We start from the raw sequence: 13,523 nt of genomic DNA on the forward strand, positions 1-13,523 counted from the left end.
AAAGCACATTATAACATCTAATCTTTATTTATCTACATATTAATTAGGAAACCAAAGTGTATACTAAGATGTTATGATGAGCAGTGGGTATTATATGTGAGTGATGAATCACTAAATTCTATTCCAGAAACCTATATTACACTATAGATGACTTAACTAGAATTTAAATAAAAATTTGAAAAACAAGCGTATAGGAAGAAAGGAATCTGTTTTTTAAAGGCTGAAATCAAATCAATGTTTTCTTGCTTCACTTGATTAAAGAAGCAAAATCATTCTAAGCATAATATTTTTAGGCAACCACTCCTTTTATTTTAAGAATTAATGCATATTTTGTATTAAGTTGCAGCTCAAAGTACTTACTTTTCCGTTATTCTACACTAAATATGCCAGGATGGCATCAATAATTCTATAATACGTTGTAGGAAAAGCACCAACTCTGAATTCAAACATGTTGGTTTGAACTCAAGTTTTGCTGTTTACCTTTAGGATGATCAAGGAAAAATTACTTACTTTATTGGAATCTAATTTCTTTATTTTTAAATTGTAAATACTAATAGTAACAAGGGCTCACAAAAGACCGCAGGGGAACTAAGTATTGACCAGATTATGGTGCAACCCATCATCTAACTAAAAGTTAAAACGGATGGATACTAACCAGAGATCTTTTGCTATCAGATCAGGAACACACAAAAAGCTCATATATTATATTAAAGCTCATTATATTCATTTTGGAGAATCAGAGTCATTTAAGAATATTTCATTAGGTTTATTTTTTATTTTAAACTTAATCTTAACTCTTAGGTAGGTAAACCTAGATTTTTTACTTGATTTTCTTAAAAGGTCAGTATTCTTGAGGTTTTTAAGTAATGAATACTCAAAACAATTACAGGTATGATTTATATGTTTTTATTTTAGTGTAAGGTAAACTTTGAGAAGGTTGATGTATTTAAGTGTCAAATGTTAATGTTTTAATTTCTTAAAATATGCAGAAGCAACCATTTTTACAGAGCATCTGAGGTTATAAATCAGCCCTGTACTATAAATGACAACTCTGTCTCCATTATCCACACAAGTATTAATTGTAAACTCCTAATTCCTTTTTTGTATTTGATGAACAAATATTTTAATATAGTAAGAATTTCTTATGCAAAATGTCTTTGGAAAACCAAATATGTTTTTGGTGGGCTTTTAATATTCTCAGAATATGTATTTAGGCTTTTTAAATGCTACAGTCATTCATGATTTTAATAATGTTTCTATGGTTTCCTTAACATACACCAGGTAAAGCACTATTCTCTGTACTTTGTATGTAGCTTTTACAATAAACCTGAAGTTTGGTACTCTTACCCCTCCTCAACCATATTTACTTATTAAGAAATTGACTTTCAAGCAGATGAAAAGCCAATTCTTTGGTGCATTTCATGAGTTTTAATGGAAAAACAATGTAAGCTTGAAAAATAATCACTTTATGCAAAAAAAAAAAAGAAAGAAAAAACCCACAAACAAACAAACAAACAAAAGTAGGCAAGGAGGATATTCACCTTTAAAGATGAGAACTTAACATCTTACTTTATAGTTTCTAGAATTTAATTAATTTGAGAAGTTGCTAATAAATACTATCCATGGTAACAGTCACATAACCAAAGTATGAGATAGAAGCAAGAAAATAAAAGAATTCATATTATGAACAGTTATTATGTTACAAACAATTGACATTTAATCCTCACAGCAAATATATTTGGTAGATACTATCATTCCCACTTTAGGGATGATCTTTAGATTTAAGGATGTTAGAGATTTTCATGGCATATAACAACCCCCTCTCAGAGTACGACAAAGCTCACATCTAATATCTTTGCATTGTAAAGAAAGAAAAATCCAGATTAGTTAAATTCATAATCAGAATCACATTTTTAAAAAATTACCATCTTGTTCAAAGTAGGTAGGAAAGGTAGGCCCATGTAAACATTATGGGTGGAGCTGTGGAGAGACTAGAAAACCCCTGAGTATTTATGGATGTGAATATTTCAGAGAATTTAAGTCATTGCACATATATTTTTTTTCATTGAAACTTTGATGTTTTACTATGAATCTTGAGCCCAGGACCAATTCAGATATTGACAGAAGGGGTTTGAGCGAATCTAGCTCACTCTTACCAATAAATAATACTTATTTTTACTTTGATTTATATTTGAGTTTGAAATTATGTTCACTTCATGCCACAGTTGTCAAAACTGGATTCTATAAAATATCTATCTGAGAGAGTATTTTGGTGGTGCTGTCTGCACAAGTAGGGCCTGCCTGATCATGTCATACTCACCATATAATGCATTAGGCCCTGTTAACAGGCTGACGTCAAATGCTTTCAAATTCTTCATTTCCATTTTCTTTCAGTGTGAGGCCAATCTAACCCTGTAAAAAAGAAAGAGCAATAGAGAGAGAGAGAAAGAGAGAGAGAGAGAGAAAGAAAGAAAGAAAGAAAGAAAGAAAGAAAGAAAGAAAGAAAGAAAAAGAAAGAAAGAAAGAAATTTTATTTTCTTGAAGTTCTGGAGGCAAGAAGTCTGAGATTGAGATGTCAGTGGAGTTGGTTTCTTCTGAGGCCCCTCTCCTTGGCTTGTGGATGGCCGCCTTCTACCCCTGTCCTTACATGGTCTTTCTCTCTGTGTCCTAATAGCCTCTTTTAAAAATTAAAAAAAAAAATAATTGAAACATAGCTGACATATATCATTTCCAGGTATAGCATAGTGATTCAACAGTTATATATGTTAAGAAATATTCACCAAGATAAGTGTATTACACAATTATTGACTATATTCCCTATGCTGTACTTTTCATGCCCACAAATCTCTTTAAATATGTATTTTATCTCACTCTTCAGACTTGTTGGAATATTATGTATTTTCTTTTGATATTTGATATGTATAGCATATTTTTTTAATGTTTACTTATTTTTGAGAGGTGGGGGAGGGGCAGAGAGAGAGGGAGACACATCATCTGAAGCAGGCTGCAGGCTCTGAGCTGTCAGGACAGAGCCCGATGGGGGGCTGGAACCCTTGAACCATGAGATCATGACCTGAGCTGAAGTTGGAGGCTTAACCGATTGAGCCACCCAGGTGCCCCTGTATAGTGTACGTTTTTAACAGTCATATCACCACATTGATGGATTTCATCACTTGGGAGTTGTGGACACCTTTTGTTAAAACTGGATAGGACAGGCATCAAGGGAAGTAAATGTGGAGTTTTTCTGACACTGCCAGGTAATGGTATTGACAAAGATTGTCTAATTCAATAAGAATCACACGTCCAGGAGTAAAGTAAAAAAAAAAAAAAAGCGATAGGTGAAATGAACATAGTAATGGTAATATAGGAGAGTAAACATCCTATAAGAGGAAGTGAACACCAGGGAGTTCTAGCAGAATACCTGGATTGTAGAGTTCTGTTGTTGTCATTTGTTTGTTTTGATAGTCAGTGCCTAGTTACATATATGTATTATCTTAAATTTCTGAGTCATTTCTTTAGAAGGTATAATGTTTTGACTTTATTTATCATATACATCTACATTTCTAGATTTGAAAGATGACCCCTCAAAAGTAATATCTGAAAATAAAGACAGAAGACTCTTGATAAATTAAAGCAGTACTAGATTGATTTGATGATAAAAATTACTTTAATTCTAAGCAATGTAGTTTACACTTTAGTAACTTTGAGGTGGTGGTGGGATATGGATGTAATGATTTTGTGGAAAAAAATGTAATTATTCCAGAGAAGAGTAATCAGTTAAGTTAATTCTGGATAGATGAATTGTTTGACAAGAAAACAATTTGAGATAAGTCTAGTATAACTACAAGACACTGAGGGCCTGGACCACATCTGGAAAAAAGGAATAGATGCAAGATATATTACAAAGTTAGCATTTCATGCCAGAAAAGATACGAGTAAATAATTTATGAACAAGCTGTGCATGTACTAAAATTGATAGAAGGCAGGTAATAAGTATAGTCACATCATTGTTTTACAGCTACACCTTGTATTTTCAAAGTCCATTTCTCATTCTCCTGTGTCCTTTCACTTGAATTATCTGACTTCTTTGCTAAGATGAAGTTTCATTTTTGATTCTAATATTTGTTGAAAGAAAGTGCTTACCTATATTATATTTAAATTTTTTATAGTACCATTCATTAGTTGTGTGTTTCAGTATTTTAGCAATAATTGATCTTTTCAAATGAGAGATATAGGTAATGATGGTAGGTAGGTAGGTAGAAACAGAAATACCCAGTTACAGAGAAGAGAGAAAAAAACCCTATTAAAAAGACTTGGCATTCAAATCTTAGTAGCAATTACTTGAAGGCGTTCATAGAATGGGTTTTAATAAATATTTTCAATTTATTTAAAATATCAGAATGGGAGACATGTTAACAGTCTCAATGTTTAGACATGTGCTAATTATTTAACTAATCATCATTTCCTCTTTGTGAAGTTGAGTTAATTTAAAATAATTAGATCACCATGTCCATTTCACATTTTGAGCCTTCCTAGAATAAGCAATGAAATGGCAAATGAAATTGAAAAATGATGGCGCCTCAGCTCTTTTCGAAAAATAAATATACAACCAGAGCATGTAAAGCCACTGTCACTTCATATAGTAGCAATCTAGGCTAAAATGAAGATGAAACAGCTTTCCTGGCTGAAATGAAGATATCAACTGCATTAAATTAGATTTTTTTGGTACTTAAGTGAAAGACAGTTTTTCCAGTATCTGAATTACCTGCCTTAAATCACTTCATAAATTGGACTAAACAGTATTGAGTTTGAGGGTTGTTTTTCTATTCCCTTCTGTTGACACAAAGTTCAGTGCTCCATTTCTTCTTTAACTGTGAGAGAAGCTGTAATAACAGAGACTATAGACGTAATGTAGAAATGAAATGTTTCAAATTGCATTTGTGTCCCCAATGTCTACTTTAGACTTGTCCCAAGAAAAGCACACATTTTGAAGTAGTTTTAGAGGGCCCTTCTTTTGAATGGATAATAATTTATTTCATGAGGTACACATTTTCTCTTTTGAAAACAAAAGGAAAATAATTTCCTCTTTGTTCACTTTTCAGTGTAATTGTGTAGAGAATATTGGTACTTATACTGATGACCTCAATTTCCACAATGTTAGAATAGATAGTTTAATTGCAAATACTTACATGTATACTCTTACTGTTAATCTTCTTAATATTACCATGGTGATGGTCCTCTGAATCCAAGTTTATTGATCTGTACGTAAATAGGGAGGTGAAAAGAAATTTCTACCCCAACTCCTCCCATTATGCTATCATTACATAGACATGGGAAAACTGTTGTAAATACACTCATGATACAAAGATAAATAGATTTATGAAAATGAGAACATGGCAGGCAGTAGTAGTGGGGGAATAATTTAATATTCATGTTATCCTCTAAATAATATTGGAAAACCAAAAAAGAAATTCTGAATAAATGTATTCTGAATAATAACAGGAACCTCAAATTTATATTATTTATGTATTATTAAATCAGTTGTAAACTTTTAATAAAAATTATTTCAAGGGGGATGGAGTGAGATATTACTTTAATCTAGTCTTATGTCATAAGATCTAAAATACTGTTTCATTAACCTCAACACTGTACTTTCAGAACCTACTAAACTACTGAAAACATATAAGTAGAAGTTTCTCAATGAATGCCTATTGAATTGAGTTTATGGTAAAAAGGTTGTTAGTGAAATTGAAGAGTGATTACCAAACTCTTTTTACCAAACATTAGTCGTTTACCGAACGTTTTTTTAATTTTGGCTCTGCATACTGATACCAACTTGACAACCCCATAACTTATATACCTGATTATTTAAAAAACAAATATTTTTATTCAATTTAAAATTAACTCTAGGTTTTAAAATATTTAACAGTTTGGTCTTAAGCCAGATATATATTTTCCCTTACATTAGAATTTTCCAAAGTAAAACCAAGATACCTGAACATCCAACTGTATCTTTATTGGATTTAAGTAGTACTTAAATCGATAACATTCTAGTTTAAAAGAGGCTACTTGACTTTCAAGGCATTTAATTAAAGCTACATCCCATTAGTTAGAATAATCTAAACTTGACTTCATCTACTAAGTCATTTGGATCATTTTATCAGATCCTTCCCTTCTGAAGATTGTTGATTTACTTCTTCCTTATAGATCACACTTTACTCACAGAATAGCCAACCCTTAGCCATTATATGTTTAATTATAAAATATATAAGACAATGAAAAATTTTCTTAGTCTCATTAATGGGTATATGTAAATTCTCACACATGTAATTTTTGTCTGAGATTGTAAACATTCTTATTCCCCAAATCCCATCTTTAGTCCTGTGTTGTCTCATAGCACACACTGTCCCGTGATCATTTTTCCAATAACAACAATGGCAGTAATGGCAGTTACTATTTATAAAACAATGGCTATGTGTAAGGCACTGCTTAGGACTCAACATTATTATGTTTAAATTGATTGTCATTAGGTATTATGGACCGTTAGTTGTTTTAAGATAAAATTACATATTTATTTCTGTAGTTTTAAGATAAAACTACATATACATATTTATGAAATCATATTTAGGATGAACAGATTAGCATTACAAACAAATAAAATAAAATGCGACCATCTGGAAACAGCCATGGTAGAGCTGTGTTTTGCTTTGTGTTTTTTTTTTTTATTTTTAATTTTATTTGAGCATGTAGTGTATGTAGTGGCCTTCTTTTTTACCACTTGGGCCAGTACTTTTTCTCCAGGCTCTGTCTATTCTTAGGTATCATTATTTTTCCTATTTTTACAATCAAGGGGAGAAAATAGAAACTTATTAGCTTATTCTTTTGAATGTTTTGAAGCAAAATCTTTTACATATGTAGATTACTGGCCATTTGTATTATTTTCCCCTAATTTTCTATTTCTTTCTCCTGTTAGATATGTTGCCATTGTCATGGCTACACATGTTTGGGTTTTCCAATGATATATTGAAAAAAAAACATTGTCTTAGTGTCCCAAAAACATTAACATAAATAGGTATTTATTGAATAGTATTCATGTGTCTGACACTGTTCAAGAGATAAGGGATAAAACAGCCTGCATAATACATATGTCCCCTCCAAATATGGGACTCATAGGCTAAGGGGAAGTGACATTATATATTTATAAATGGCATTACTACTCTGAAACAGTAGCCTCGAAACCAGAAACCAAAGCAATTCTAGGAGGATATAGTTCCAGAGTATTTGACAATTTTCTTTGTTCAGTCTTAGAAAGGTCTTTTCAGCAAATTTTCCAGAGTTTATTTATAATTGCTGATATAGTTTATTTTCCTAAATTTGGCCTCCCTAGTGAGGAAACATTATGTTGATATTTTAATGAAAGAACAAATTACACACCTGCTCCCCCTTCTCCTCATCCTCCTACCCAAGTGTATATTTGAAAAGAAGACAAAAGCATATGTATGCATCCCTGTTATAGCTATTTGGAGAACTTGGCATAGGACTACATCAATTTCCCAATATTTCACTCCAGGATTAGTTTCATAAGGTTTCCATAACAAATTACCACAAGCTGGGTAGCTTAAAACAGCAGAAATCTCTTCTTGTAGAGTACTAGTTGCTAGTAATCTGAAATCAAGATGTCTGCAGGACCATGTCCTCTGTGAAGGCTGTAGGGAAGAATTCTTTCTTGCCTCTTCCTAGTGAATGGTGATGGCCAGCAATCCTTGCTGTTCCTCAACTATAGCCGCATCACTCCAATTGTTGTCTTCATCTTCACATAATCCTCTTACTTCCATATCTCTGTGTCTCTCCAAATCTCCCTCTCCCTATGAGGACACAGTCATTGGATTTAGAGCCCATCTGAATGTAGTATGACTTCATTTAGCTTGCTTACATCTGCTCAGATCACATTTACAAATAACGTCACATTCACAGGTTCTGGTGGACATGAATTTTGGAGGGCACACTATTCAGCTCAGTAATGAAACCACTCAGTCACAAGCAGAACTAGATAACTGTGACTTCTAGTTGGATAAGGATGTAAAAACCCCATAAAACCAAGAGAAAGCTGCTAAATTCTGCATAATTTCCTCTCAGTAACTTCATTTAGAATAAATATTTCTTGTCTTTGGTAAGGAGTGAAAAAGGGAGAAATACAATAAATTTTTGGGAAAAAAAGAATCCATTCAGAGAAATTGATAATACAGCCAATTAAAGAAAAATCTAGCGTCTTTGAAAATAATTTTAAGGTGGTATAAGGCTCACAGAATCAAATCCTTCTGGTTGTGTTAACAGATAAATTGTAGCTGAATCCAGTGTCCATGCTCAAAACCAAATTAAGAACTTCTGTAAAGGGGCATATAAGTGGCTCAGGCAGACTTTGGCTTTGGCTTTGATCTCACAGTTCATGAGTTGGAGCCCGGAGTCGGGCTCTGTGCTGACAGTTCAGAGCCTGGGGCCTGCTTCAGGTTCTGTGTGTCCCCCCTCCTCTTCCTCTCCCTGCTCCCTGGCTCGTGCTCTGTCTCTCTCAAAAAATAAATAAACATTAATTTTTTTTAAAGAGCTTCTGTAAAAATTAAGGGACTTTTCTTGATGGGGGGAGAAAGGAATTCTCTAACCCTATCCCGCCATTCTATAGGTAATGGAGTTTCAAAGAAATTTCTGCACTTCTCAAACTAACCCCTGAGTCCCCAATTTACCACCTATTGGCACAGTGGCTTTGGGCAAGTTGTTTTATCCATGACTGTGCTTTCTATTGTGAGTCTCCATGCATCCCAGCCTTCATTAAAGCATACTCCGTAGTTCGATCTCTGATCGTTTCTGAAGGCCATTAGCCATAAAACTCTTGTCACCTGAACAACAGTAACTGAATACCCCAGCAGCACTTTAAATTTAATACCATCTATTCCGTAAATCTTTTTTAGCCTGAATCCACATCCTCTCATGTCTCCTAAGGTAATGGCATGCTTTCCTTTAAAGCTTAAAGACATCAGGTCCAATGAACCCATCCCATCAATTTCTTGACAATATCTTTTGATTATATTATTAACAGTTTTGATATTGAAGTATCTAGCATTTAATGAACACTTTCTACATGTCAATAGCTATTTTAAGCAATATTACATATATATGTGTATGTGTATATTTGTACTATGTATGTGTTATATATGAGAATTATTTAACTCTCAAAAAAACCTTATGAAATAGAAGCTATTAGTCAACATATTCTAATGACTATTTCATATTCTAGATGAAATATATTCTAGGTGAAACATGTTCTGCTGAAACATATTCTAGATGAAAAAAATAATACATACAAAGTCTAGTTTATCTACTCAAGATATACATCCAGTTAGTGAAAAAAAAAAGATTCAAATTCAGGCAGGACCTATTTAGAGCTGAAAAACCAAGTAAATACTCCTCATATTATTTATTACAATTTATTGCCCTTTATTCATTTTTACTTATTCTGAAATTTTATCAAATGAATCACCTATCAGTTTCTGCATTAAACATACATTTTCTTTTGTGATTTTATTCATGTTTCTTTCATTTTCATGAGATTGTCCTCCACTGCATTGACATAAATGTTTCCTTTATCCATAAATTTTAATTAACTCAATCCTTTCCCCTTTTAACTCAATCCTGTCCCCTTTCCCGGGAAGTTATAACTTATTGTGAACTCATAACATCTGTTATAGTATATTATATTAATTTGTATTATAATAACTAAACTGTTGAAGTTACTAAGTAGTATATGTTCCAAGCACAATGCCTAGCCTTCTACATATATGTCAAACTGTATATTATTTAATTTTCAAACTGTATACCAGGTACTATAATTATTTCTACTTTATAGACAATAAAACTAAAGTTTAGAGTTAAAATAATTTGCCCAACCTCACATTAGGAGTAGAGTCAGGATTTTAAGAGAGGATTTTTTTAGGATTTTTAAGGATTTTTAGGATTTTTAAGGATTTTTCAGTGCGATCAACTATAACATATTGTGTTTACATGGGAAATGCATGGCCATTGTCCAGAAATTTGAATTCTTTTATGGGAGATATGACAGACAAAGTCTTATAAGTAAAATAAACATGAGTAAAATAAAGTTTCAATAAAGTCCAAATTAATTTATCATTCAAACTGAGACACTTTGGAAAACAAAGTTATGCCATTGATAACTTTGATAATTATGTCAAGTCAACATGTTTATATCCAGATTTGGATTCAGAGTCACCCTGAATAAATGGAACTATAAAGTAGTTCAGATTGCCCAGACCTCCATCCAACAGGGATATTTTGGCCTATTCAGAGTTTCTAAGCTTCTATACCTTGGAGACACCTTAGTTAATGTGACTCATTTTTTAGTGAATCTAGAGAAAAACCTTTTATTCACTGTTATTACAAATTTACATTTTACCTTATCAATCTGTCTTATCCACATTTTGGCACAGAGTTTCTAGGATTAAACGCGTGTTTTGTCCTTATTCCTTGCCAAGTTCCTGTTATTACCCCTTATATTTAGAGACCTAACCTGAAACTTTTACCAGTATGATAAGCATACTGTGTCTCTCTTTCATTGACCAGAGCTTGTTCTCATATTTAGGCTCCTAGATTGGATCTCGTTGATATTGACAAGTCAATTATCAATCCATCTTATTGAGTGTTCACTCATTTGAGAAATAACATTTAGTGCTCAGCTTAACACTCAGAGATCTGCTGATACAAAAGCAAACAAGATGGAACCCCTACTAACAAGGAGCTATTACAATCAAGTGGTAAAGACAATAGATACTAAAGTTAACAGCTTCCTCTACCAAACCTCACCTACAAGGCTCTACTTTGAGAGAAAACATTTGCAGTTGGGTCACTTTACTTTGTACCCATATTGCCCTGCTGGACATATTTCATATTGTTCATATATGCTTGCTCCCTGCTACCATGACAATTTAATTATGCCCCACTACTTTGAGAGAAGCTTAACAGATAGGACTGTATACTTAGTAAGGAATGGTTGAATCCCAAGTACATAGAAGTTAAAGGACAACTTTTGTTTTTCTTTCTGCTGGTTTTGTATTGCCCATATAAAAGCAAACATATGTCCTCAAATATGAAAAATCACCACAATGTAAACATAGTCAAGAATCTTATTGGTGGAAATTAGAAAATCGTATGTGAACATCTTTAATCCTGGATTTACAGCTTTCACAGTTAACTTCCTAACTTTCAGAAATCTCATTCTCCAAATAGGTAAAATCACTGTATTTTATTTTTTTAAGGTAATGAGACACAAATGCAAAAGTGAATGGAACATCTGTTATAGGCACTGGCATTATAATCAAAGTACATTGAACACGGGGGTCCTCATGTGTAATGAAAACAAACCAGGGCTGCCTCTGCATCCAGGTACTTGGTGGGTTGCTGCAGAAGCCCTGATGGTGCAGGGTGGCACGGAATTCAAGCAAACCTGACCTAGTTTTTAAGGGAAGACAGAGTGCAACTTTGGGGATCTTTGTATACAGTTGAAAATGAAGAAGTTGGTTTGGCATTGAAGGACCTTGCTAAGGACTCTGACAAGCTAGTAGGTTGCAAAAGTAAAGCAGGAAAGATAATAGAAGAAGTGTGTTACAAAGCAATTGAGCATGAAACAGGAAATGAAAATTATAAGACAATAGGAATTGCCACAGTTGAGTATTTTCACCTCCAAGACTAAGAAAAGGTAAAAAAACAAAACAAAACAAAAAAAACCCAAACCACTTGTTGGACGACTGTTGTATATTAAAAGCAGAGAACTGAAGTCTAAAAGAGCTGAAACCTTTGGCTTTCAATAAAACTATATCAAAATTGTCATAAATGAGAAAGAACTTCAATTAGGAGAAACACTTAAAGAACGAGTAGTAACACAATGTAAAAACTATAGTGCTCTAACTAAAGCAGTCTGAAGAGGATGTGAGATAAACTTCAGGTTGGAGAAGAAGAGAAAAATAAAGCCAAAATAAAAGAATAAGAAGAATTTGGAGGATTTATAGACTATGAAGATTATCAGAGAGGGTTGAATAGGTGGTAAATCCAGAAACAACATGCAACTAACCAGACAGGCAGAGCAACCAGAATTCCTCCATCAGAAAGAAAAGCCCTTATTTTACCTATGGGATATCATCAGTAGGGCAGAGCTTCCCTGAAAAGAAAATAATATGGAGTAGTCTTGCTGTGTCTGTTGGACACTGACACATTTCTGAGTGTTGCAGAGAACTGAATAACTATGCAGTGCTCCAGCTGGATACAGCATGGAGCTACTTCTACTTGGAACAACTGGGATGCTTTGAAATTGCAGGAAAAAAAAATAAAGTTATCCTAGAACTCCTTTAAAATTGCTGTGATGAAAAACTATCAGAGACTGAACCACATAAAGGAAATTGTGGGAAAGAGAAGGTACTGTTTTTAAGACTTACTTGCTTCTAGGTGTCTGAAATTATCATGATGGAAATGGTGAAGAACCTTGTGAGTATCTCAATAGGGCACATCAACACTTTAAACAGTCCTGTATTGATCTGTCACAAGTTCACAATTTGTTGCAGTTGGGATTTACTGCTGAGGAAACCTGGCTTGGACTAGGCATGTGACAAGCACATGGATCGGGTAGCCACCCACACTAGCAACCAAAGAGAGGACTTGGCCCAAATAAGAAAAGAGGAAAAAGAAGAAAAGACATTAACGGGAGAAAATACTCTTTGAAAGGAATGGGCTACTCTACAACTGTAGCCAAGCATGGCTCTCTATCAGGCCCTGAGGATTGCTCTCAGCAATCACCAGGTGTGTTGGTTAAATGATTCAGATCCTGATACCAAAAACCGTCAAGAAAGCCCTCTGTAAGGGGTGCCTGGGTGGCTCAGTCAGTTGAGCGTCCAACGTTGGCTCAGATCATGATCTCATGGTCTGTGAGTTTGAGCCCCGCATCAGGCTCTGTCAGAGCCTGGAGCCCGTTTCAGATTCTGTGCCTCCCTCTCTCTCTGCCCCTCCCCTGCTCTGTCTCTCTCTCTCTCTCTGTCAAAAATAAACATTAAAAAAAATTTTAAGAAGCCTTCTGTAAAATATTAGCCAGTTGGTGCATATGGGCCTTGACATGGTAGCATCATTCTGAATTTCTAATTTTGACAGTTGTATCTTCAAGTCCAAAAATCTTCACAAAGAATTTTCCTTATTTCGGGTTCCATTTAAGAAATATTAGTGTTTGTCTAGACACTTCATAATAGTCCCTCTTAATATATTTAACTTTGTCATGTTAAAAAATGGTAAAATAATCAAAGCAGATTCTCTCTCTTTCAAATCTATGACTTAAATTATATTATGTATGGCAAAACTTTATAGTATATCTAGCCAAAAGATGGTTTTAAAAATATGAATATTTTGTGAGAAATAAAAATGCAAATAATATTTGAATCAAATTATGATTATTTCAAATGAATAAAGATATTTAAATG

At 33.5% G+C, this 13,523-nt stretch overlaps 1 pseudogene; it reads left to right on the forward strand.

Moving 5' to 3' along the window:
- LOC124508462 (NEDD8 ultimate buster 1-like) overlaps positions 1-12,915 on the forward strand; it is a 78,256-nt pseudogene extending 65,341 nt beyond the window's left edge.
- Positions 12,916-13,523: the final 608 nt, after the last annotated feature.

The sequence above is a fragment of the Lynx rufus genome, unplaced genomic scaffold (assembly GCF_022079265.1).
Source record: "Lynx rufus isolate CCGP_SWC_20201006 ecotype Redwood Valley unplaced genomic scaffold, mLynRuf1.p SCAF_1, whole genome shotgun sequence".
NCBI classification, from domain to species: Eukaryota; Metazoa; Chordata; class Mammalia; order Carnivora; family Felidae; genus Lynx; species Lynx rufus.